Source organism: Canis aureus, chromosome 2 (genome assembly GCF_053574225.1).
Source record: "Canis aureus isolate CA01 chromosome 2, VMU_Caureus_v.1.0, whole genome shotgun sequence".
Lineage (NCBI taxonomy): Eukaryota > Metazoa > Chordata > Mammalia > Carnivora > Canidae > Canis > Canis aureus.
In genome coordinates this window covers 16,514,713-16,537,187 of record NC_135612.1, presented here as the reverse complement: position 1 = coordinate 16,537,187, position 22,475 = coordinate 16,514,713, and the positions used below count along the sequence as shown (strand labels likewise).

At 37.1% G+C, this 22,475-nt stretch overlaps 1 long non-coding RNA gene across 1 annotated transcript in view; it reads right to left on the bottom strand.

The window, feature by feature from the left end:
- Positions 1-22,475, bottom strand: part of LOC144293663 (uncharacterized) — a 652,264-nt gene that overhangs the window by 159,670 nt on the left and 470,119 nt on the right. Inside the window, exons 11-12 of the long non-coding RNA XR_013360887.1 lie at positions 16,884-17,037; positions 7,945-8,030 (exon numbers count right to left, since the gene is read on the bottom strand). This is a non-coding gene — a long non-coding RNA (uncharacterized LOC144293663). The remainder of the gene's footprint in view (positions 1-7,944; positions 8,031-16,883; positions 17,038-22,475) is intronic.

The following is a 22,475-nucleotide window of genomic DNA, read 5'->3' as shown; positions in this document are numbered from 1 at the left end:
GAAACTGAAATGATGACATCTCCTCCAAAAGGTTGTGATTTCTTGAGATCTGGAACCATGTCATGGTCCTCTATCTGTTCCCAAGTACAGCAACATACCAAATGTGTGAATGAATACAGGAAGGAATGATTGTATTATTGAAAATGGTTGAGCATCATCAATACTGTACTATATACACTATCATTACCCAGAATCTCAAATATGTGCATGCTTTGTTAAATATTTTGAGAAAACCTTCAAAAGGTTTGGGTTTGAGCAGTGATTGGTAAGGTAATTAATAAGATTTACCACCCAATTTTAAATATGCCAGTGTATTTGTAACTGATTTATTAGAAGCTATTTCTCTGTTGAGTGGTAGTTGAAAGGCCTTTGCTTTGAATGCTTTAGAAAACATTTCTTTATCATATCATCCTTTTCCAAATTTTGAAAATGTAAAAATTTTTCTTATTTCTGCCTCTTATAACTTACATATAGATATTTACCTTGACAAGGACTCACAATGGGGTATTTAATAAAAATAGGAAAATGTTGATTTGAGCTTCCAAATGTTTAATGTTTATGGTCCACATAAACATTAGTGGAATTTTGCTTAGCTTCATTTCCTTGTTTTTGGAGTTGACATTTATTATTTTGAGCTAATAAGACCAACATCACTAGGATAATCTCTGTTTAGAACAGTTAATATTTCTGCTCCATCCCACATATATGAAACCTTATGCTCCAAATCACAAGGGAATGAGTACAATTCATTATCTTATAAAAACAGAAACAAAAGATAACAAACAACACATGTCCTACTCTAATGGATGAGAATGGCAAGCTTCTTTTTTACAGGGCAAAAAATACAATCTCCCTCATTATAAACTGTCATAAGCATTTATAAAATCTTTTTTTAGTACATTTTTAGAGTATTTTGTGAAAACTTCCTTTCCTTCTACATAGTTGCTTCCCAGTATGATTTCTGATTTATTCATTTCCTTACTCTTCATATTTACCCTTCCATGTACATGTTCTTTTTCTTTCTATTCATTTTATTAGACTTGGGGCAGGGATAGTTTCTTATTTTTCTTTTTTTTTAAGATTTTATTTATTTATTCATGAGAGACACACAGAGAGAGAGAGAGAGAGAGAAAGAGAGAGGCAGAGGCATAGGCAGAGGGAGAAGCAGGCTCCCTGCAAGTAGCCCAATGTGGGACTCAATTCCAGACCCGGGGATCACACCCTGAGCCAAAGGTAGACACTCAACTGCTGAGCCACCCAGGCATCCTTCGCCTCTCTTTCTTTCTCTGGCTCCTTACACAGTACATGGCCTATAGTGGATAAGCTTAATACACATTTCTGCTAACTTTTCAGTCATTCCATTTTATTTTCACTATACAACTCTTTGTGGTACAACCTGGTATTGACAAAGAAGACAGTGAGGGTGCTGGAAGTGAGGGGAGTGAGAGAATGTGTGATCCATTTTTTCCACCTTTAAGAATGTATCTAGTTTTTCTAGCATTAACCTGAGCACTATCAGACTACCAGTTAGGTCAAACAGAGTCTTTCGAGAGAGTCTCTGAAGAGGACTTAAAGGAAATTTTCCCCTCAACAATTAGCAAGCATAATTTATTCACTGGAGGAGGGTAAATTGGGATAATCCACAGAGATTCTTATATTTTGTAGAACCAGCAACACATACCATCCCCCCTTCTTCAATATTTAATAGAGTATGTTCATCCACTACTTAGCACAAAAGGTTAACAAAGAGTTTCTCAAACTTCTTAAAGATGGACCTTATAGATGGACCGTGAACCAGAGATTTGTGCCACACCTTTCTTGATAAACTAGACCATGACATTCTCATCATAAAACTCCTTCACAGTTGGCACACCTAGCAGGTTGGCTTTAATTCAACAGACCATGAGATTCTATTACAGTCCAGTATATCCATAATGTGGGTACTCCTAGACAAAGAATTTCATGTTTAGCCAGTTCCAACCAAGAATAACATAATTATAATTCTTTTTTTTTTTTTAACTCAAGTTCACTAGATTAAGAATTCTGAACTTTGGTTTCCCCTAGGACTCACTCCTCAAAGATTTGAAACAGCTTAGAAAAGACAAGGATTGGAGGTAGTGGGGTGGGGAGGGGGAGTAATTGCAGCCAACATGATGTCTTTGTGGAGTCATCTGATTCTGTCAGCACAGAAAATAGAAAGAGTGGAATGGAGAACAATTGGGGTATTTTTACCAAGCTCTTAGAGCTTAGCCTACTAGGGGTAACTGTTCTGGGAAAGAATTCAAAGGAAGCTGAAAAGATTGCAATGAGATTTCAGTTCTTCCTAGTCTTCTGGTTAAAAGGACCATCCCACAGGCTAAGCTTTGTGGGGACTCCAGAGAAGAGAGAGATCTCATCTACTTTAAGAATCTCTGCATTTGAATATGGCCAAAACCCCAGGCATTGAAACTGCAATCTGATGAGAGAATTGCAAAAGAATGATTCCCATTTTAGCAGCTTTGTAAAAGAGCATAAAATGTTGTTGTAAGGAAAACATCCTGGCTGGCTGGCTGGCTTGCTGGCTGGCTGGCTGATTCCTTTCCAGGCTCTCCTTGTAAGAGACTGTTCACCAGACTAGAAAGAATAGAAAACTGTGACACAAGCTTGTCAAAGTAAAACCAAGAAGTGACCCAGTAAAGGACCCAGCAGGGCATAACCCTGGAAAGCACTTCTACCAGTAAAAAACATACAAGAATAGACTTCGTTTGAACATCGCTGATTAGAACTGAAGTATCAGTGGAACCACAAGAAGGAATGGCACATGAGACTTTGGTACAAGAGCAACAATATATAAGTGACAGGGGTTTGCTTGCTCCAATCAATCTATGCACCAGTGCATCAAGAAATACCTTAGTGCTTTGTACATGCAACACCGAAGGGACATACTTTTCAAATTGCTACATTCGAGCAAAGCAACTAGCTATAACATACTCTATAAAACAGTATTAGTGAGTAAATGAACAAGAATAAAGCTAATGACTTTTTGGAGTGGGGAGAGATCGTTTCCATCAAAAATCTTTAGAGAAGAAAAAAAAAATCTTTAGAGAAGGACTCATGAACGAAGGAGAATCTGATCTGGTCTTGACAGGTGGACAGACATAAAGAATGAGGAAATGCATTAAGTATGGCCCAGATGTGGTAATGGAACACAGAAAATTGGAAAAGCGGGAACACATAAAGCATGGTAAGGATGGATACAATGGCATACGCATATAGATACATATACATCTAATCGTGTCCTGAGATATATAGACATAAATAGGCAAACAGATAGATTGACAGGTCTTCCTCTCAAACCTAGCCTTCTCTTTTTATTCCTAGTAGCAGCACCACTTCCTAGATTTGTGACCTTGGTTTCATTATTTAATCTCTTCCAGTCTCAGTCTCTTAAATGCAACATGGAAATAATCATTGTCCTTAACTTATTCAGCTATTGGATAAATGAAAATGAGTGCTAATAGGCTTGAAACAGAGACTGGGCCATTTTAAGCACTCAAAACATGTTTGCTGATATTACCATTTTTATTGCCATCTCCGTCAGGTCATATTTCCTTCATTTTCTTGTGGTCCTCTCACCAGAATTTGAGCTGTTTGAGGGCAAAGAGTGTCTTATCCATTTTTTTACTCTAAACATCTAGTATATTCCCAGTAGAGTAGGTGCTCATAACAGTCTCCTGAATGTTGAAATGGTTCCTCATTCTATACACGTATATCTACATTTATGTATCATAGTTTCCAGGTTCACATGCTTCTGTTCCCAGGCCTTCTCTTTCTAGACTGCTCTATGTTCTTCCTTTCCTGATGCCATGGGCTTTGCTTCTCTAGTGTTGTATGTAGTCTAATGGTTGTTGTAATCCAGGCTGTTAGTTTCACCTACAGAATTTCAGAGTAGGAAGAAATAGTAATCTGCAATTAGTAATCCATGATTCTGGCTTCTGACCTCCCAATGCCATATATCCAATTAGTGAACTCAAAATGTGAACACTGAAAGAACACGTATCTAAAATAAATACCTAGTTAATGTGCCCTGAGTGTTCTACTCCCAGTAACTACATTAAAACATTTTGTTTTCTATAGGTGTGAGTACCATTATGCCAGCTTACATCCTGGAAAACAAATCTATTGACATCCACACACTCTAGAGGGTTAAGCCTAAGTTAAAAGATTATTCCCTTCCCTAGCTACTTAGATTACCAAAAAAGATAGCCATATAAGATTACTTCGCCTTTTCTGACTTTAAAAAGTTGCCTGCTTGCTACCTTTTTTTATCTGAAGCCTGTAGGCAGATTCTAATTTGGCCCTGCAAAAAAATCTGCTTGGCCCTGGGCTGAGGGAAGATGTTAATTTTCATGACTGTTTTAGAACACATCAAAATTCAGTATGCATTTTTTCAGGATTTCAAAGCAATATGCTTAAAACATGCAATTTAGAACTAGAACATATAGAGCATTTAAAAATATTCAGGTTTTACCAAGAATCCATCCGGTCTATTATTGCAATAAGTAGGATACAAAGATATCTTTATCTGGTTGTGAATGAAACTCTATCTACTTAGAAAAAAGTTCGAAATAAAATTTTAGCTCTTTTAATTCTACAGAGGTTTTCTAGCTTTGACAGTAGAAATTTGGTGTGGTTGAAAAGAAAGAGATTATAAAATTGAATATGCATTAAGCATTTCTCAAAAATAATTGTAAAAGAAAAATGGTTTCTAGTCCTTAATATTTATCCTGAATATAGCTTAAGTTAACACTCTTAGCCTAGTCAACAAAATTAACCAAAAAATTAGAATAGGACTTAATCCACCCTGAAGGTCTATTAAAACGGGCACGTTGAACATTTCCACGGACTTCATCCACATTATTTGTGCTCTCTTATTATTATTTTTTTTTTTGTGCTCTCTTATGTCAAGCAGTGGTGACTCCTTCCTGAGAATAGTGGGTAAGAACTTTTAAAAACAGTCCAAAAGAAATGAATTTGTGAATTTCCACCTCCTACATGTCAGAATGCACTTCTGTCAGTTTTAATAAACTTGTTCCTTTTGGGTTGGCATTGTCCTGTACTCCAAGAACACCAGAAGTTGGAGACTGAATGGAAATGTAGTTACAGATGTTAAGTCTTTTTTAGCTGAACCAAATGAATGTTGAAACGCATTCAGTTACTTTCTGTTCCTCCCAACCAAAGTCCAAAAATTTCTAGTATCAAAATGAGATCAAGAATGAAATAGTGAACAATCTCATCTGCATGTAAAGACTTCAGAGGGTTCAGCTTTAAAAAAGCAAAAAAGGAAGAGAGAAATGCTTCATTATAATTTTCTGCGCCACATTTTTAGGCGAAAACTAGCTGCAGCGGGCTTTGGCCCCACTCAAAGATGAGAGACATGAAATCCACCTTAGCATTGCTCCTGAAATAAAGCAACAGCTTAGCCTTTCGGAGGCAACGAGTTTCTGATCATGTATTTTCGGCACGAAATTCAGCCACTGTTGAAGCACATTGTTCCTTCCTAGAAATAGATGCTCTATCATCACAAAGGTTAACATGACTTGAGAGTCTACTGTGTGCGGGTCTCTGTGCTAAGAGCTTCACACATATCATCTCATTTAATGCTACAGTGACTTATAGCATGAATACACTGAAACCTCCATTTTAAGAAGGAAGCAGAGTCTCAGAGAGGTAAGTAGCCCAACAAATCACAGGTAGGCATAAGCACAGCTAAGACCCAAACCAAGGCAGTCCAAATTCGAGGGTCCTCGCTTTTGGTGAAAGTGTAAGAAATCTAGATTATGCTCTAAGTACCATAGCAGTCAATACTATAACAAATTAAAAATTTTTAAAAAATCACAATCATTTCAAATTAAAAAACAAACAAACCTTGACAAATGGGAAGAAATCCTGCTTGCATGTTCTTAAGAGGCAGTTCTATCAGATTCTATTTCAGTAAATTCCAACAAAGCTTAGCTGAATTATTTCACTGAACTTTTACTATAACATTTTTACAAACCACAGTTTCTGATCAATGATGCTTTGGCTGTGGAACTGAGCACATGGTAATACTTATCCCTCTATACTTTGAAATCCAGCCCTCTATTTACCAAGCATAAAGGCAAATGCCAGTTAAACTACTCTTAGTTCCATCTTTCTGATGTTCAAGCGCAGGAACAATTATCTCCATCAATATTTTATGGCCTAATCCTAAACAGACAGTGCCACAGTGTAGGCAATCGTCCTGTTAACATGCTGTTAATTTTCAGGCATAGAGGCAGAAATGGACTATACAGTTACTGAGAAGGCACAGCAGTACATTTCCCTAAGGTAAAATTCTCTTCACATTCTCTGGTCTACCTTCATTGATAATAAGGGAATTAGAAACATTTCAGAGTTGTGTTCAGTGGGTTAAGCTTGTTCACTCTTTAAAATTCATGGAGAGAAGGAAGCTTTCTCAGTTTTCCAGTTTTTTGAAATACAAGGTTTGCAACTCCCCTATTCAAACCACATATCTCATGATCCCACCTACCTGCCATCTTATTTTGTTTGGTTCGGGTTTTTTTGACTTAACACTTTAAATAGCTATTATTATGTAACAAGAGTCACAGCCCAGATCCTTGAAATCTAGACCACTGGACATCAATTAGAAATATTTCTATGAAATATGAGATAAGAATGCCAATATAACAAAAGCCATAGGAAATTTTAATGCAAATAATTTTTACAATTTCAACATTAATACAGAGTACTTCAGTCGCCTAAATAATTTCATTGAGAAGATCACAGCATTGACTGTATGATTAGTTCTCTTTCTTTTCCGATTCTTATAAAAAGATTGAAGACTAGGGTGGAAGGATGTAGGATGCAAACTGTCATATAAGACCATTCCTTGTAAAAAAATAATTTAGAGGAAATGTGGCCAGAGAAATTATGTAAAGATTCAAAGAGCAGGAGTAACAGTGGAAGAAACAAAGGATCCTTCTTTATCTGTTTATTGATAGGCTAAATACATTTCTGGCAGCTGTACTTGAGAATAGAGTCTGTATTATCTTCCCTGTGACTTCAAGTTTGACCTTAAAATTTATCTAACCTCCGCTAAGTCTGATACAATTAGTCTTTAAACCCAACTTGGTTATGACTTTTTTTACTGAATAGAAAATTTCAGCAAGTTTCCCTCTCAAAGGTAGCATACAATTGAGAATAATTTCAAGACACTTCCATTATTTTTTTCTCCCTTTTTGTATGTCATGAGTTTCCAGATTTGCAAGTGTTAACTATATATCAAATGTCTTGTCAATTTTAAAGAATAATGTTCAAATACATTTCTCCTAAATATAAGGTAATAAATATCAAATTTGTCAAGGTTGTCCAAATGGAGTAAAAGCAAGAAAGTTTGATCAGTTTGGAAATCTGGTGGACTTGGGTGACCATGGTAATAGATACCTTTTACAGGTTTGAGAGGAAGGGACTTTATGTCTTTGTACAATTCTCTAGTTCTTATAACACAAAGTGCAGAATGTCCTTGTAAGACTATTTCTTACTTCTTTGCCAAATACAGTTCTTAAGTACTATGTTTATATAACCATCTGCCATGTTTACATAGCAGAACTCAAAGGCAGAAATCTTTCCTTTGTCAGAAGCATGGCCGTGCCCATAAGCCTATCTAGTATATAAATTATTTTGGAGTAAATTAGAATCCTCCTCCATTAATGTTCATTAACTTAAAAGCAGGGTCAGGCCTAATGCATACTGGAGAGGTAGATGGCTTTGCCTTAGAAAACCCTGTCTCCCTCCTGTTGCTCTCCATTGATAATCTAGTGACTGCTGATTGCCTGGTATTTTTCATGTTATACCTCACCTAGACAATGTTTCTGCCCACCTCTCTCCCTTCATTCATTCAACAAATATTTATTGAGCACTTACCACATGTCACCAAGCAGTGCTCCAGGGAGGTATTGGAGTTCTATTAATGAACCAAAGAGAGATCGCTGGCCCTGTGCAGCTTATATCTAAGAACAGAAACAAAAAAGAAATAATAAATAGAATAAATGCATGAATTATATAGGATGTTAGCAGATAATACGGCTATGGGGAAAAAAGAAAGGAAAGTAAAGCATGGTAAAGAGGATGATGATTATAGAGCTGGGGGAGGATAGGGAGAGGATTGTACTTTCAAATAGAAAGGCCAGGGTGGGCCTATTGAAAAAGCAGCTTCTTTTCCTTTTTTTTTTTTTTTTTCATGAATAATTCTTTTTTTTAAAGTACAAAATGATTATTTTTTTTGGTATTTTTTTTTATTGAAGTTCTATTTACCAACATGTAGTATTTACCCCAAAGATACAGATGCAGTGAAAGACTGAGATACCTGCACCCCGATGTTTATAGCAGCAATGTCCACAATAGCCAAACTGTGGAAGGAGCCTCGGTGTCCATCGAAAGATGAATGGATAAAGAAGATGTGGTCTATAGATACAATGGAATATTACTCAGCCATTAGAAACAATGAATATCCACCATTTTGCTTCAACATGGATGGAACTGGAGGGTGTTATGCTGAGTGAAGAGAAGGCAGCTTCTGAGTAAAGAAGTCAGCCATGTGGAAATATGAAGGAAAACTTCCAGGAAGAAAAGACCAATTGCCCTAAGGCCAGAGGAGGCTTGATGTGTTTGGAGAACCACAAGGAGGCCACTGTGACTGAAAGAGAGCAAACAAGGAGAACAATAGAGGAAGAAGTGAGAAAAAAATAAAATAAAACAAAACAAGCTTAGGGAGGAGTGGGCCTCTTGGTAGACAACTGGAAAACTTTGGCTATTAAATCCCATTCCACAGAGTTCTGTGCTTTGTTAAGACTAGAGATGAATAGATTGATGATATATTTATTTACTCATTCATTTAATTCTTTATTTATCCATTCATTCAACAACTATTTATGAAGGCATACTACGTGATAGGCCTCATGATAGGCAGTAAGGCTATCACAGTAAGCAAAAGCAGACACAATCCCTGTCCTCAGGGAGTTTATCATCTAGCAGACGCAGACAGACAGTAATCTGATAATCACAGGAGAAAGGCTGTGATGAACAATCAAGCAGAGGGGCAGGATGCTACTATGGAAGTCAGGGATAGGAAAAAGTAACTTAGTTATGAAGATCAAGAACAGTGCCCTGAGAAAAAAGCAATTAAATGGCAAGTGAAAGATAAATAGGCAGTAACGAGGCAAGCTAGAAAAAAGTGCTTAGGGGAAGGACAAGTGACAGGCTGAAAGAAGCAGGGTGATAGCAGAAGACTGAAGGAAGGTGGAGAGGTTGGAGTCGGAGAGCTGAAGGAGTGTAATGGGGGTGAGTCTGGAGAGGTGGGTTGGAAGGTGGATTGAATACCCTAGGGCTCAAAGGCTATAATAAGCAGTTTGTCTTTATCCTAAGCCCATAGGGAAGCCACTAAGAGATTTTAAGTAAGGTGGTGACCTGATTGGATTTAAGTTTTAAAGATCACTAATCCATATTGAATATGTATTAATGAGTTTATGTGTCTATCCTCTAGATAATTTGCTTGCATTTTAAAAGGAGCCTTAGAGAGGTAATCCTGAACGCAAGCAGATCCTGGTGGGAATTTTAAATATTGCAGCAAATGGATGAGAAAAAACAAGTCAGGTAGGGAAATTATTGAGCAGCCCATCAATTAAGTCAGAGAAGGAAGTCAGATTCTATGTATTAAGCCTATAAAATATGGCTTTCATTAAACTATTAAGATGTCAGGAAAGAACAAAATATTGGTTTTGTGTGAATACTAAATCCCTTTCATTTCTTTGATAAGCATTTTGAGGCCTAGCCATGTTAAGTGACTTTCCCAAGGTCACAGAGAAATTTCATAGCAGTTCATCCGGTGTAAATTACTTATAAAAAAAAAAAAAAAGGCAAAATGGGCAAATTAATTTAAGACTTAAACTAGAAGGTGTGGACATCTTAATGATTCCTAACTCTTTTGTTTTTACTTCTAAAACATTATGGAATACTTATGTCCATACAGCCTTAAAAATCCTGCTGTTCTCTGGGCACAGTTCATAAATCCCATTCAATAGCCTCATGTGCAATATCTTCCTCACAGTTGTGTGTTGAGTCTTCTCAAATTAGTCCTCAGAGGGAAAGCTGTTTGGTGAGTACCTTTCCTCTCCATCCTCAGCACTACCCCTTCCGACTACTACCAATGCCACATGTATTTGATTCAGTCAACCAATATTAGAACATCAATTATATGCCAGGCAGTCTGATAAAGTACAAAGATTTAAAAAATTCCTATTTTCCAAAAACTCAATATAATGAGAGCAATCATCAAGTAAATGAATAGTCACAAATAATGTCACAGTTTCTCTTTAAAGTTGGATGCAGAATGCTGTGGAACAGGACAAATGTCACAACTAACTCTGCCACAGGTGAAGCAGGCTTCACAGAAGTGACATAAGTTGACAGTTTTGAAGGATATGTTAAAATCTACCTCTGGTTGGAGCAAAATAAGGATTTTTCTTTTTCTTCTTTTTTTTATTTTTTTTAGATTACATGGGGTTGACACACCTCAAATTAATTTTATTCAGCTGTCTTTTGGTATAATGCTATGGCTTATATTGAAGGACCCAAAATGAAACATTTTAGTGAAACTAAATCATTGTTTACATAGGACCTTATTGTGTGATTAACACATGGTCCCTTTGTGAAGGCACATCTGGTACCAACGTGAATACTAGTTGAACTTCCTCAGAGTTCCCGGTGTTTTGGGTTTTTTTTTTTTTTTTCCTCCATTAGGGATCCTGTTAATTGTATAACTGAATAAGCTTCCTTTTTTCCATTAGAAAACCTGGGGCCAGGGATCCCTGGGTGGCGCAGCGATTTGGCGCCTGCCTTTGGCCCAGGGCGCGATCCTGGAGACCCGGGATCGAATCCCACGTCGGGCTCCCGGTGCATGGAGCCTGCTTCTTCTCCCTCTGCCTGTGTCTCTGCCTCTCTCTCTCTCTCTCTCTCTGTGACTATCATAAATAAATAAAAATTAAAAAAATATATATATAAAAAAAAAGAAAACCTGGGGCCAGATTTGAACCTAAATACTTCAGACTTATTATTTTTATTTCTTGCATGATTCTATGTATTTTAACACGTGTATAGACCATCACAATCAGGCTACAAAACAGTTTCATCATCCCCAAAATAATTACATCCTTCCTCTACCACAACACTGGCAACCTCTGCTGTTCTCCACTCAAATGTCATATAAATGGACTCATCTATTACATAGCCTTTTAAGACTGGCTTCTTTCACTCAACATAATGTCATTTGTGAGAATCATCTAGGTTGTGGCATGTATCAGTAGTTTGTTCCTTTTTATTGCTCAGTATTATTTCACATCATGGGTATACCACAGTTTGGATTTTTTTTTTTTCCAGTTCACAACAGTAACATTCAGAACTGCTATCAACATTCATCTATAGACACTATGTTAATATAAAGTTTAATTCCCACAGATAAAAATCAGGAGCGATACTGCTAATTCAGATGGTAGATATATGTTTAACTATATAAGAATCTGCTAAAACTGTTTTCCAGAGTGGATATACCATTTTGCATTCCCATCAGCAATATGTGAGAGTTCCATTTGCTTCAGTCTTGTCAGCACTTGGTATTGTCAAGATTTTTATTTAAGCCATTCCACTAGATGTATGGTATTATCTCACTGAGGTTTTAATCTGAATTTCCTTAAAAGCTTAGAATATTATACATCTTTTCATGTACATATTTTCCTTGGTCATTTTAATTCTAAGTTCACTTTTGCTCTCTCTTCTTTTTTTTTTTTTTTTGCAACCTCTTTTAAATTTATTATATAATTCTGCTTTTTCTCCATGTTATTGAAGAAACTTAGTGCATTACTAGCATGAGTATAAATGCATAAGTTAAATACAAAATAAAGTCAAAGAAATGTAGCATTTCAACAAATTCCAATTTAAGTTCTTTATTATTTTTGTCTTTTCCTATATGTATTTTGTGGTCTTTGAAAGGTACAAAGCACTGTTTTTTTCTTCTTATTTCTAAATCTGATATTTTCTAAGTTCTGGAATAAAATCTAGAAAGAAAAAACAGTAAATCACTGAAAGCAGACAAAATAATGCTTTCAACAAAGAACCCCATGGAATTGTCCTTTTGAAATGTTATTACATTGTCTTTGTGTGCATGTGGCTCTGCCAATTGCATTCTGCAATTCCTATTCTCTGCCAGCTTTGGAGAAGGATAGAGCCAAATAACTGTGGGTTTTTTGATCTACTTGTCACCAAAAAGTTTGACAAAAGTCTCTTAAGCATTAAAACTATAAAAAACATTTACAACAGGATCAGAAAAATCATACAGTTTAACTGAATTGGTTCTGCATTAAATCCATGGTTTAAACCAGGCTCATTAAAAGCACGAATCTTGTTGCAAACCTGGGATTATTTCAAATGAAGTGATTCATACTTTGGATAGCTGCCATAAAAGTTTGGTAAAATATGATAGTTTCAATTAACTTTTCATTTGAAATTGTGCATGTAAAATGCACAGCTAAAAGCAAAACTCTAGAATACTATATCGCATTAACAAAAATGCCTCGTCATTCCCTTGAGAAGTTACGGCAAGTGCTCTTCCAGTACATACTGGGAAATCATTGTACTTGGTATACTTCTAATGAAATGCTTGTCTGCCAAGTCTATGAAGCTAAGCCTCTAAAATCAAGAGGACTTAGTAAAGGCTTCAGAGAGATCTGTGTGTATTTTTTTAAGCTTCTCCAGGGGATTAGCACTATCTGGTCCTTGTGGAGTGACTTCCTGACTGTTGGTCTCCCTCTTCCCAAAATGGTTAGAGAAGGTTTACCTTGAGTCCAGTCTGTACTTTACTAGAATTTCAAAAGTAAGGAGAAGACCTTGCACCTCCTCCACTTGTTTGCTACTGAGTCCTGGACGATTTTTTTTTTTTAAGATATATTTATTTGAGAGAGAGAGAGAGACAATGTGTGTGTGTGTGCGCGTGCACGCACATGAGTTGGGGGAGGGACAGAAAGAGGGAGAGAGTCCTCCAGGAGACTCCCTGCTGAGCATGGAGCCTGATGTGGGGCTCCATCCCAGGCCCCCAAGATCTTGACATGAGATGAAGTTAAGAGTCAGATGCTCAACTGACTGAGCCACCCAGGTACCCCTGGACTTCTTTAGGAGAGAAGGAAGAGAGTTAGGGACAACGGAAGGAAAGAAGAGGGAGAAAAAGACGGAGAGGGAGACAGAGATGGAAGGAAGGAAAAAGAGAGGAGATGGGGGAAGGAAGGAAAGAATTGCTTCTGGACACGATAAAGTCTCAATAAATATTTGTGGAATGAACGAATGAACAAATATAAATTTCTTAAAAGAAGGTATCACAGTATAATGGATTTAATCAATGGATAAACAATAAATACTACATTCTTTCTTGCTAGATCCCGAGTACAAGGGAAGGGCACTGGGAAAGGACACCACAGGTGTCAAGTAGTTTGCATGATTTTGTCTAGAGCCAGCCCAGTTTGACTCTGTCTCTATGTGGATGAATTGTTTGATGTAGTTTAGCATGTTCATAAGCACAAGCTCCAAAGGCAGGTTTGCTGAGTTGAAACTCTGTCACCAGTTTCTGACTGTCCTTAAACATCACCACTTCTGTGCCTCAATTTCCTTATCTGTTCAGTGAAGATAATAGTGATACCTATCTAATAATGTTGTTATGAGGATTTAGAGTTAACAGAGGTAAAAACACTTAGCAAGCAGAGTGAAGCCTTAATGTATTGGTTCTTATTATTTAGTAAGAATAAATGATGAAAAGTATATCAACCTATTGTCCAGGCTACATAGAGAAAGAGTGAAGATACCATGTTTGTGATTGTGGGCCTACAAAATATTGAACTGGTATATTAATAAAAACATTTCTGTTGTAATTATTTAGTTGGTTTTCCAGGAAAATTAGCCTACTATCAGTTTAAACACTTTTTCCTTTGTTAGGCAGTGTCTTTGAGATAAGTTAAGTGTAAGATTCTAGAACTGCAGAGAAATATACAAGGGATGAAATTATCCTTAAGGTATCAAGAGAAGCAAACCTCACAGCCCCTGTTGGTGACCTGAGCTGTTGAAGAAAGCCAACTGCCAAGCAAAGGAGTAAGCAACTTGCTGCGTCTCAGGTCTGGAACACAATGGCCAATTATTTATTGCCAGTAATGCCTCACTAAGAAGACAACCATTTTCTCTCAGTAAATTCATATTGCTTGCATTCTGGAAAAAACAAACTGCATGTTGTTTGAACTGGAATTTGGCCATAATACCTAAAGTTAATGTTCTTAAGATTGCAAAAATTATTGGTGATGATAAGAAAACAAGACCATATTTTGATATTTTAATTTTAACCCAAAGAGAGAAAACCCCAGCAGAGTTGGCAGGAAAAGCAATTGGAAAGGACTCAACTCTTCCAAATATTCGTCAATATAGAAATGGTTTTGAACACAAGTGATGAGGAAATCCCACAGATTGAGTTGGCATAGATTAAAGAAATAACACAAAAAGTTGAAGGGGTTTAGTCCATGCAGAACGGGAAGGACTGAACTGTCCTAAGAGGGCCATACTACAGAGTACACCAAATGCCTAATTCATTCATTACTTACTAACATGCTTTCAGTGTTAATCTGTTTATTTTTAACAAGGCCATCTATAAATCAATCAACAGTTAGTACTAAGGCCAAAAGACAAAACTGCGCATTGACTGCTACAAGAGCTTTCAAAAATACTAATGGATCAATAGTGATCATTGGTATGGCGAACCTTCATTCCTTCAGGGATTTGCTTAACCACAGACTTTCTCTGGAGCCAATCTCATAATGCAGCCTCCCTTTGGATCTTCAGTAACCTCATTAATGGCTGCCCTGTGCTCCCTGTCTACTTTTAATTTCTTCTAGTAATAGAAAATACTTCATAATGGAAGATTTAATTAACTGAGTTTCCAAAAAGCTATTTACAGTGAACTGGGAACATTAGCTTTAATTTTTATTGTTCAAGAATGAAGATACCCTTTTTACAACAGATTAAATGCAGCAGGAAAACAACATTTTAACCACACTAAAGTGTGGGAACCCACTGGCAAAAGTCAATTGTGCTGCTGAGAAGACAAAGGCTATGACAGTCTGATCTGAGGGGGGAGAGGCCCTGTTCAAAGCTTCTTGTCCTTTCCTTAACTTCCTTGAGTAACCCTTAGCAGGCCCCATTCGCATCTGCAAGACCTCTAACCTGCGTGAGGATCAGTTTTCTACCACCAGAGGCAAAAACATTATAGTAAGGTGTGCAAGAGGATGAGTCCTTTCCTTTCCTCTATCCCCATACAATAGAATCTTACATCTTTTTCAAAAAATACACAAGAAGCTTTTCTATGCCCTTAAAAGAAGTGCCTTTTATAGCTAAGTCCTATTTTCAAGAAAATTCATCGTTGGGTAGTGTCAAAGAGAGGGAAAGAAAAATCAGTGTGACTTTGATAAAACAAAGGGGTCTTGAGGTCAATCAGCTAAATATTTGCGCAGAAAAGTTCTTCCACAGCATTTATTAATTTATAATAACTTTTGAGTTTTTCCTGACATAAGCTTATACACCTAGCTAGGTTGGCTATTAGTTACCTGACCAGCTGATAGGTAATTCAGCAAGTCATCCCAATTGCACACTTAAACACATGTTTGGGGTATGCATATGGCTTGTTTAAAGTGTGTCTTTAAAACTCTCCCGGAAATTAGCTGCTGAATATTACACACTAGCCATTTCTCAAAGTGAGGATCTTTCACGGTTTTACCTTTTTCTCTCATTTACCAAATGAAATTAGATCACATTACAGACTAATACCTCATGAATTGCATCTATTAAATCAGGGCCAATTTGAGTTATAGAGGCATATGCACCCAGAAACACTAAATACCCTGTGAAAAAGCAGAAAGTTAGCTTGAAGGTTTATAGCACCAAGTAGCTTTTCATCTGTAAAAGACCTGGGTTCAATTCTTTGCTTTCAGGCTGAGTAAAACTGACATTCATGGCCATATCATGACTTGCATCACAAAAAAACAGATTGTTGGTCTGCTAACAAACGTGGAAGCCAAACAAAGAATGTCACACACATTGCAAATTTCCGCAAAAGTGGAAATCACGAGTGTTGATCTGTTTCTGACTTCATCGTGCCCAGACAAGGAACAGAAACTTATCTGTAAGAGCTCTAACATTTACTCTAATAAAAACAGCATAATTTTCATCTATGTTATCCAGAAAAGCCTTGATACAGTTCGCAAGAACCAAGCTTCAAAGACCAACACAAATCCCAACATCTTTTCTTTGGAAAGGTTTAAATATTGTAGCTTTTATTGTGTTGGGCCTCTGAAGTTAACTCTGATTTAAGAGTTAACTTTTGTGGGAGTTTACTGCTCCCCCAAATAATTCATTACCAATGGTTATTCTGCTTTCGCAATTAATCAGGTTTGAAAGTGCTTCATTTGGTGCATTTGTATTGTTTAAATAAATCTGGAAACACTAACCCTGTCACGTTCAGGGGTCGAGTGTGGGAATGAATCTGTAGACACAGAGGGTAAAATACTTCAAGGCGTATCCCCAAGAGATTTCCCGCTGGACAATCAGAATTTATTTTCCAAGAGGACGGTGTCCCTGTGCAAGTGAGCCCCGTGGTGTGTTTTAAGGTCTCCTTAACCTGTCTCAGCAAATTGCATAAATCACAGCTATAAAGTCTTCCTATTCAGCATGTTGGGGCTTGAGAAAGCTGACCAGTTTCTGACCTCTTATTCTGGGCCCCAACTGACCCTAACTTAGAAGTTCAAGCGGTCAATTGCAGGTCACTGAGGGCAGTCTCAGAATCTCTTTAATTCCACTTGGACAGCAAGGTTAAATTTATGCAGCACAGGTATTTTCCTAGGTTTGGTGATGTGCTGCTTACGGAGTCCACCCCTAGATGACCTAGGAGAAAGAAAGAAAAGGAGAGGAAGAAAAAAACAAACTTTAAGTTGGCGTCCTCCTAACCAGCTCCACTTTAGTATACACCATGTCGGTCGTTTATCAGTATAATGGATCTACAGACAGCCTTAAACAATTGTCAAACATTCTTTTAAAAGCCATTAGTTTTTCAACTAATATATATCTGTTTTGTGCATTTGTTGAACCCTTCACTTGTCACCGAGAGCGGCCTGTTAAGCTAAGCAGAGGCCTGATCAGTTTTCAGTGAGCGCTGCGCCTCAAGGGTTCACCTGGGTCAGCCACAAGATTTATGAGGCCCAGTGCCAGTATCTGATTGGGACTGTTAGTGCTAAAGAAAGCTGACACTTCCTCCCTTTCCCTCCTCCTCAAGCTCGACACACAAAGTCCAGTGACTTAACTTGTACATTCCCACTGGCTGCCTAAGAGGCAGCAAAATTGATGACCTGTACAGACACCAAAGTGGACATCAATAAAAAAAGATGGATGTGAACGAGTGGAGTGACATGCCTCATTGCTGAGGGAATGGAGGAGGGGAGAGAAAAGGTTAAAAAAACACTAGAAAGTTATTTATATAAGCTTCAAGGACAAGGATTTTGTCACTACTTGCCTAAGGATTTGCTCTTAAAATATTCTTTCCTCTAGCTTCTAACCTTCTCAAAGAGAAAGAAAAGAAAAAAAAGAAGAAGAAGAAGAAGAAGACTGGGGACCTCTGCTAATTACTAGACCTTCTGTTGGCTTAAGTTCAGAAAATATTATTACTTTTTTTTTTTTTTTTTTTGGTCACAAAAGTGTGACACATGATATGGATGAAAAATCGTGTGAGGAAAATGTAAAGTAACATTCTAAAAAGGAGCTATGATTGACTTAACATTGCCATTGTGCTTCTTAATTAATAAGAATGGTTAAAAGCTAAGCAGATTACATTTTCTAGAACCTAGTAGCTTTGAGTGCTTTGAAATAACATGTTCATTTTGAAGCATCTCCCAAGGAACTTCCCCAAAACACTAGGACTTGTACTCATGACGATGAAACCCACAGACTTGCTTACAAATGGAAGATGAATGAAAGCAACTGGATTAGACTTTAGTATACTGGATGCCTTCTATGTTGAAGGGCTTGTGAGAAAAATTATTTGGTGGCTTAGCTAGCGCTCCAAATTGATCCAAAAAAAAGGCATGTAAAATGAATAAAAGAATAATTCTCAGTGTTTCTCCTCGTTCTTTCTTGATGTGTTTATTTGCCCTCTAGGATGTTTTCTGCATGCTTATGTATTATGTAAATGAGATCTAAATCTAAGACGTGATCAGCACGGTTGGGGGTGATTATGTACTCAGCCACAGCAGAAGAAATAGCAGACTCCCTAGATCACGGTGTTTACACATGATTGTTCCATACTAACTGCCTTGATTTTGATGCTCCCTTCATAAACATGGCCTGATGGTCTCCTACCTTAGAGCAAACTGGCAAAAACTATGCAATTAATTTTTAATAATTCCTGGTGCTCCAGATGCTAATAGTGTCTTTTATGTTGGCATAAACCCTTATGAGTCCAAATCAAGAGAGTAAGAATGAATGCTGTCACACTATCCCTTTTGCGTGTAGAGACTGAGCTTGACATCTTCAAGAGACGAGTTTGAAGTTCTTACCATTTCAGCCACACAAGATGGGTCCATTTCACAGTCCACAACCTAATGTCCCTCGCTGCTCCTGAGATGGCAGCAGTAGGATATGCTTTGCACTAAATCACAACAGAACGTGTGACAAAGTGGAGGGAGGAAGTCCATATCCTTGGTGACTTTGTTTCCTAGCTTGGCATAGCCATCCCATCCAGAATCAGCAACTCTTAAGAGGGTATCTGTGAGATCTCCACTCTCTTCTGTCCAGTTCCTGGCCCTATCTTCCTATGCACTGCCTTATCTAGTACACATACAGCAACCTTGAGCCATGAAGGTTTACTATTAAGGACAGGGTAATATCAGCCAGGGTTGGTTAGTCACTATTTTATGTTCTAAAATAACATAGAGTTTGCCATCAAATAATCTGTCAGAGGAGGCCTTTTCCAACCCTGCTACTTTGTCTGATACCAGCTCAGTTTTAAAAGTCATACTAAACCAATCTCTCCAGGTTCCCCACGTGAGACTTCACATCTCTGCCCTTGGGATTTTCACAACCCCCAGAATACCACTGGCTTTTCTCCAGGCTCAACAAGCTACCCCTGATTTCTACAAAGAGAGTCAAGTCCCCAATGGGACTTCAGTGAGACCAGGAGGAAGGATTTGCATAGGCAGTCACAAGCTCAATTTATGACCTAAAGTAGCTGCCAGCAGGAAAATGATTCCAGTTTATAAAATCCATGATCCAACAGCACGTTAAGAAGGGTTTTAAGAGTTTGATTGGGAGCTACTTAGTTTTAGTTCCTTTAACATCAAATGTATTTTTTTTTGTTTGTTATGATCACTATTATAGTAATAAAATGCTTTGGGTTTTTTCCCCTTTTTTAGTGAAGACATGATAGAGTTGTAAGAACAACCTAGCATAGTGCTTGGCATCAAGTAGCTTTTTAATACATTTTAATTGACCTTCCCAGCTCCCTCTGGTCTTCTTTGCAGCTGAGCCATTATCTCCCTAGAGTATGGACTTTCAGGGGATCTTAGCCAAAATATACAGCTAAGCATTTTGACAAGTTAATAAAGAAGCCCTGAGTAAAAACCCTTGCTTTGTCTAGAAGATCTAAGAAAGCCTAGGAAATATCCATCTTAGATTCTAATGGCTCCTCATTTTCATTTAGATGCACAAGTAGCATTGGAGACTTTGTCAAAAGATGGTTCAGAAATTGTGGTTACATTTCCTGGACCTGTCACTACATATAAGTTCATTCCAAAGGGTAGGCTGGGGATCCAAGAATGGCACTTCCTAGGGTCTCAGTGCCATCTATTTGAGAGAGAATTTGAAGTCTTAGAGGGTTAAAAGCAATCCTGATTCTTCAATGGCTAATTCTGGATCTTCCACCTGCTGAGACACTTCTGATCTTCTACTAAACTGACAATATAGATTTTCCCATTAGCACCAGGCAGCAATATTCAAAAACTTCCTTAAGCAGCTCAGGAATGGATTCCACTGTGCCATTTGCTATGGGACTCTGATAAAAAGTGTCAAGGAGACATATTTCAGATTATCTGAGTAATGTGAAAGAATTCCTAAATGCTTAATTTAGGGTCAATAGTATGTGAAAAGATCCTCAGACCACTGAGGCTAAAATGACTGGGTTCTGTTCTCCAGATGCACCTACAAGTTTGTGGTATTAAGCTCTGAGTTCAATCTGATGTCAGGCAGCTCTAGGGGCTGACCTTGGTCTTCTCCAAGCTGGAAAAGGATGTCAAGGGAAAGTAATCTCATCTAGCCTCATAGGATCCTGGGAAGTGACATTCTTGGGTTTCTCTAGTTTGAGGTAAATAATTGGTTCTGCCTCACCTGATCTAGAAAAAAAAAAAAAAAAAAAAAAGCTTAAAGCCTCATCGGTCTCTCTTTATGCAAAATGAAACTTTCCTGGAATTTGGGATTCTAATGTTATTCTTAAAAATCAAGGATTTTACCAAAAAATGAATGCACCTTGGATATACAACAAACAGATTAAAAGCATCCTTATAGATTAACACTAAAAGTATGCCAATTCTCAGATTGTTTCACCAATAGTTTTTTCCATAAGGCAGGGAATCATAGTAAATGAATCAAAACTACCCTTCGACCCTTTGTTGATTTTTTATGGTATTTTTTCCGTTTAAAAAATCATCACAATTATGCATGAAAACTTTTTAAAAGTTACTAAGAATTAAATTAGAAAATCAACAAATGCTGATAGTTTAATGAATCTCAACTAAGTGAATTTTCTTGAATTCATTAATCAGTATAGATGTCACAATTGAAAAATTGAGTTGTAAAAGTCACTATCTCAACCTAAATCTCTATTTTACATGTAAATATATAGCCATATATTTCATATTTTCCTTTATGAAGAAAGATCATAAAATATCAATACCAGATATGCTATTCAGGTGTCTCCCCATAAGATCAAAGTGTTCTAAACATCTTAATGATTTAACATAAGCACTAAACCATTCAGAAGTTCTCTCAGAATAAAAATTGCAAAAAAAATTCATTGTCAAACTATGTCATTAAGAAAATAAATTTTTTTCAGTCTTTGGCCATTGTCAGCTTGGGTCAGCAAAGAATGCTGTTGAAGATTTTTCTATATTAAATATTTGTTTACTTCCTAATCAGGCAAATTCATGCTATTTGTTCAATTTCTCGTGATTAGGCATCACTGGCATGTAAGAACACCTTGTAGGGACCATGGGGCTAATCCTTAGCAGCAACAAATCCTTTGTTGTGCTCACACAGCAAGGTTGTCTTTTGCCACAATGATCAAAATTTTTATTTCCACTTAAAACACATTTCAACAAAACAAGCATTTGGCTTGGTAATTTCTTCTTAGCCTATTTAAACTTTACCAAAATATTTATTTGGCAAAATTACTATTTGATAAGGAAAATATTTTCCAAGGTAGATGCAATTGAAGATAGCCTGTCTACTTTTTAAATGGAAGTAGAATCTTAGTTACTTTAAAGGAGAAACTACTATTATTGCTTAGTACAATAATCATTATTATTATTATTACTTTTGTAGAAAGGAGAAGGAGGAAATGGAGGAAGAAGAAAGAAGAGGAAGGCGGCTCTCTTTTTTGCACAGAATTATCAAAGACTTTTCATCAACAGCCAGTAAAATGTGCATCTTATCCTTCCTGAGACTCTTTACTTCATGGAAACCATCTGATGATAATTATGGGCAAATAACATGACCAAAATGAAAAGCTGGCACTTACATGGCTTATTTAGTGAAATGGGCACCTACAATGGTCCAGTAAAGAGTGCCCCACTCTGTTCACATAAACCATTCGACCATCTTTATAACCAACATGGATCATCACCTAAATGTAATGTGTAGCCACTCAATCATTAAGACCTCTGGTGGTTACAACTGCCTACTTTGTCACGCTGGCATCCAATTTGTACTTTTCCCCCAAACATAGCCAACATTCAAAAGCACAGAAAACTCTCTTTTTTTTAATTTAAATTACCTTGGACTTCTTATTCTATTATGCTGTACTAAAAAAAAATCTATATTGCAAACTGTGGTAATACTTTGCATTGTCTATTCCCAGGATGACTTTTTTTAAAGTATGTTGTGACTCCCGATTGTGCTCATACTCATTCAACGAACAAAACTTACACCTCAATAAACAGCAAGTCTGTATATTAGATGAGAAGAGAATATGCAGGGGGAAAAAATAAAGTTTCTAAAAAAAAAAAAAAAAACAAGAAAAAAGAGAAAAGCCTGTAGTGCAAATTGGAGAGCAATTCCAA